Consider the following 5,343-nt stretch of genomic DNA (forward strand, 5'->3'; position numbering starts at 1 on the left):
CATAAATCCTCAGCATTCCTATATATTTCCAATGAAACTCAACAGCAAGAAGTAGAAGGAGAAATCCCATTTAAAGTTACTGTAGACATTATAAAATATTTGGGAATCTACCTGCCAAAACAAACCCAGGACCTGTATGATCATAACTACAAAACACTTTTCACACAAATAAAGTCAGATCTAACTAATTGGAAAAATATCAATTGCTCATGGCTGGGTCGAGCTAATATAATAAAAATGACAATTTTACCTAAATTGAATTATATATTTCGTGCCATACCAATTAATTTACCAAAAAACTACTTTATAGAGTTAGAAAAAATAGTAACAAAATTCATCTGGAAGAATAAACGGTCCAGAATATCAAGGGAATTAATGAAAAAAAAATGCTAGGGAAGGTGGACTAGCTTTACCAGATTTCAATCTGTACTATAAAGCAGCAGTCATCAAAACTACTTGGTACTGGCTTAGGAATAGAGGAGTGGATCAATGGAATATATTAGGCACACAAGATTCAGAAGTCAACGACTACAGTAATGTATTGTTTGATAAACCCCCAGACCCTGGTTTTTGGGATAAGAACTCACTATTTGACAAAAACTGCTGGGAAAACTGGAATATAGTATGGCAGAAACTGAGCATAGACCATTATCTAACACCATATACCAAAATAAAGTCTAAATGGGTTCATGATCTAGGTATAAAGGTTGATACTGTAAGCAGTCTGCTAAAACAAGGAATAGTTTACCTATCAGACTTGTGGAGAGGGAATGACTTTATGACGAAACAGGAATTAGAGAACATTATAAAATGTAAAATGGATAATTTTGACTACATGAAATTGAAAAGTTTCTGTACAAATAAAGCCAATGTAACCAAGGTTAGGAGGGAGGTGGGAAATTGGGAAAGAATCTTTTCAACCTATGTCTCTGACAAAGGACTCATCTCTAAAATATACAGAGAACTGAGTCAAATTTATAAGAATACAAGTCATTCCCCAATTGATAAATGGTCAAAGGATATGAACAGGCAGTTTTCAGAGAAAGAAATTAAAGCTATCTATAAGCACATGAAGAAATGTTCTAATTCACTATTGATTAGAGAAATGCAAATCAAAACAACTCTGAGATACCACATCTCACCAGTTAGATTGGCTAAGATGACAAAACAGGAAAATGACAAATGCTGGAGAGGATGTGGGCAAACTGGAACACTAATGCATTGTTGGTGGAGTTGTGAACTGATCCAGCTTTTCTGGAAAGCAATCTGGAACTATGCCCAAAGGGCTATAAATACTTTCATACCCTTTGATCCAGCAATACCACTCCTAGGGTTATATCCCAAAGAGATCATAGAAATGGGAGAAAGACCCATATGTACAAAAATGTTTATAGCAGCTCTTTTTGTTGTGGCAAAGAATTGGAAATTAAGGGGGTGTCCATCAATTGGGGAATGGCTGAACAAGTTGTGGTATATGCATGTTATGGAATACTATTGTGCAATAAGAAACGGGGAGCAGGCAGTCTTCATATTTACCTGGAGAGGCTTAAAAGAACTGATGCTGAGTGAGAAGAGTAGAACCAGGAGGAATTTGTACACAATTACAGACACAACGTATGTGTGATGACCAACTTTGATAGACTGGACTCTTCTCATCAATGCAGGGATATAAATCAATCCCAAAAGACGCATGATGGAGAGAAAAATGTGCATCCAGAGAAAGAACTAGAAAGAACTAAATTTATATCCAGGTGGAAGCAAAATACCTGATCTTTTTCGTTCTCTTATTTGATTTTATGTCCTCTTTACCATTTTTCATTCCAGCTGGTACAATCCATCCTTATAACCTGACCATTGTATAATGTGAAAGTATTTACAGATCCTATACTTAATTATAAGACGCCATGGGGGGGGGAGGGGAAGGAGGGGGACAAAATGTGAAATTCAAGGAATTGAGGAATTGAATCTTGTAAACTAAAAGGAAACAAATTAATAAATTAAAATTTGAATTTAAAAAAAAGAAAAGAAAAGAAAAAGAAAAACCCAGATGTTGATGCTTCCCTCTCTGGTAAGTGTAATTTGGTATGGATGTAATGGTTGGACAGTTTGGAGGCCTGTCTGCTTGATATGTTTTTCTGTTTTCTTGTAACTTCTGTCTGTATACTCTGAAGTTCGGGGTGCTGACCTTTTCCCCCTGAACAAGGTAAATGATATGTTTGATTGATTAAAGTAAACTTGTTAACCCATTTTGAGTTGCTTTCCTTTAGAAAAGCAAATCTAAGAACCTGTGTTGGCAGAAACCCTGGGGATTCTGGGGTGCTTGCTGCTACAGTGACTGCATAACAGACATTGTGCTAGGTACTGGAGACAAAATGAAAAAGTGTTTTCCCCTAAGGAGGGGAGAAGATAATAGGTGCATAAATTAGTAAATACAAAATCTAAACCAAGTAATTTCAACATCCAGGGGGTGGTGAGGAGTGCTACCAAGAAGGTTGATCCCCACTGGAAAGACCTCTTTGAATAGATGATCCTCGAGCTGAACATGAAAGAGAGCTTGTAGTTCCTAGAAGGGGTCTTAGGAGGAGAATACTGCAAGCTTGGGGGCCAGCCTATGCAAAGGCAAAAAGCGGGGAGATGGAATGTTTTGAATGTGAAATAGCAAGTAGGTTGGTTTGACAGTCATACAGGGAAGAGGTGAGAGAGAATAATGTCTAATTAGTCTGGAAAGACAGTTCTTTAAATGTCGAACAGAAGAGTTTGCATTTTTTACTAGAGGTAATAGGAAGACAACTTAGACTTTTAGAGCGGGGTAGGGATATGCTCAGATCTGTGCTTTAAGAATATTACTCCTGCAGTTCTGTGGAAAAACCAGAAAAGCAGATCAGTGGAATAGATTGTTAAGTAAGATCAAGATGGAGAACCAAATATTTATGGTAGTCTAGTGTCTGATATACCTAATAACAGATAAGTGATAAGAAGGTACTGATCCCATTGAGGCCCATTAGAAAGCTATTGTAAGAGTCCAGCAGAAAGAGGTTGTGTGTCCATATTAGGGCAGTGGCCATGTGAGTGAAGAGAATGGGATGTATGTGAGAAATGTTATAGAATTCAAATGGACAAGATATTGACTATTGATTGGGTATGGGGGTAGGGAAAGTGAGTAAAAAGCAGAGAATTGCCACTACATTGAAAACCTGAGTGACTGATGATATCCTTGACCAAAAAAAAAACACTAAGAAAGAATAAGAAAGTAGGAGAGGTCAGATTTGAGGGAAAGATAACAAATTTGGATTTCTATATGTTGAGTTTGAGTTATCTGTGGTGCTTTCAAGTGGCCCAAGAAGCAGTTTGTGATCCAGGCCTGGAGCAAAAGAGAAACAAAGTCTATATGTGTAGAACTGAGAGTTATCTGTCTAAAGAAGAGAGTTAAATATCTGTCCAAGATATATGAGCTAATGGACCAGCTCTATGGATCCTCTATCCTGCAATTTATCAATGTCTAGGGCCAAAGTCAACAAACTATGGCCCTTGGGGCAAATCCAATCCACCTCCTGTTTTTGTAAAGCTGGAGAATTAAGAATGAAAACTTGTGGGCTGCATGAAAAACAGGCAGTGGACTAGATTTGACTCTCAGGCCATAGTTTGTTGACTCCTGGTCTAGATGGTGGGTATAATTTTTCTACTTAGTTTTCCTGAGGGGGAACTGGGATGACCTCCTTTGAATGATATGGATCTTATTGAGGAGACTCTGCCATGTTCAGGAGATAGATGTGACCAGTACAATGTTATCCACAGACAGAATCATCTTAATGACATCTCGATCTAAAGGGGAAAGGTTTTTTGGATTTGGACTCTGAGTTGAACATTTGCCATCATGGTGGCAAAAGTTGTATATTTTCTGGGGATGGACTTCCAGGGATCTTGTGCATCTCCAACTGAAATGCAGTCCTGGCTCAGTACTAGTCAAAATGAAAAGATAATCCTAGGAGAGTTTCTTTAATGTTTAACTTTCCTTCTTTTGAAAATAGGCACGTGGCACGACACAGATTTGTACAAGTCCTGTCTTTTTTATTTACTCTTTCTGAGATCTTTTTCATTACCTTTGCTGCTTGTCATCAGACCCTTACTGTGCAAATAATGTCTAAATGCCTTCATTATCCTTGAGCAGGCACAAGTCATTTTTTTTTTGGAGGGCAATTGGGTTTAAGTAACTTGCCCAAGGTTACACAGCTAGTTTTTTTGTGTGGGTGTTAAGTGTCTGAGGCCAGAACCGAACTCTCGTCCTCCTGACTCTGGGGCCAGCGCTTTACTCACTGCACCACCTATACGCCCCCAAGTCATTTTTAATTGGACTGACAGCCAACCATCGGCATTTTCAAGACCCAATAATAGGCATATTTGTTAAAGTGCTAAGGAATTCTGCTCGAAAGCAAATACATGACTTTCAGGAATGAAAGTTCATCTTTAAATAAGAAGAGTATTACCCCTATTTGCACTTGTAATATCTATATTATTTGGCATGGCATAGATGATTCATATGTGTATAAAGTATCTCTCATTTGTTTTTTATCCAGACAGATATAAGTCAATTTGCCTAAGAATTTTAGCTAAATCAGAAATTGGAATCAAAGCACAGATGTTAATAGCTAACAAACAGTAAATTTATTTAGCCCCTATGAACCAACAAGAAAAGGTCTTCCTGGGGAACGTTCAGAAAGTTTGCAAATGTTTATTGATTCACAGTTACTCTTCAACTACCCTTTAAAAAGGAACTATTCTATTTCAATATGAAACATTTTACCATGGCTTTTAAAAATATATACTTTCAAATTTCTCCAAGTTCACAAACATTCATTAAGTACTAACTATGTACTGAGTACACAAAGATAAAATGAAATACAGTCCCTCCTTTTAAGGGGCTTTCATGTCCACTGGAGAGGAGATGGGGTCAAGAGGTACATTTGGTATACTGAGAATTAAATAGAAGATAATTTTTAAATGGGAAAGAGCCCTAACCAATGAGGGTACCAGAGAAGGAGAGATTCTCTCTCTCTTTCCATATATGTATATATATATATAAAATAACATACATATATGCATTTATGTGTATATGTGTACATATGTGTTTATATATGCATATATATGTAATATTTTGGAGACAGAATGCAAAGTTTGGTGAAGAGCAAAGAGCCCATCTTGGTTGGTCTTCATTATGTGAAGGGATAATATAAAATAAGTCTGAAAATATATGTTGGAGCCAAACTGTGGATAGTTTTAACTGCTTTGCAGATGAATCTGTAGTTTATTCTAGAAGCAACATCCTAGAGCAAGGTGAAATAAGGT

This window comes from Petaurus breviceps, unplaced genomic scaffold (assembly GCF_028583685.1).
Source record: "Petaurus breviceps papuanus isolate PSGF00001 unplaced genomic scaffold, PetGlider_PUasm1.0 98, whole genome shotgun sequence".
In the NCBI taxonomy this organism is placed as follows: domain Eukaryota; kingdom Metazoa; phylum Chordata; class Mammalia; order Diprotodontia; family Petauridae; genus Petaurus; species Petaurus breviceps.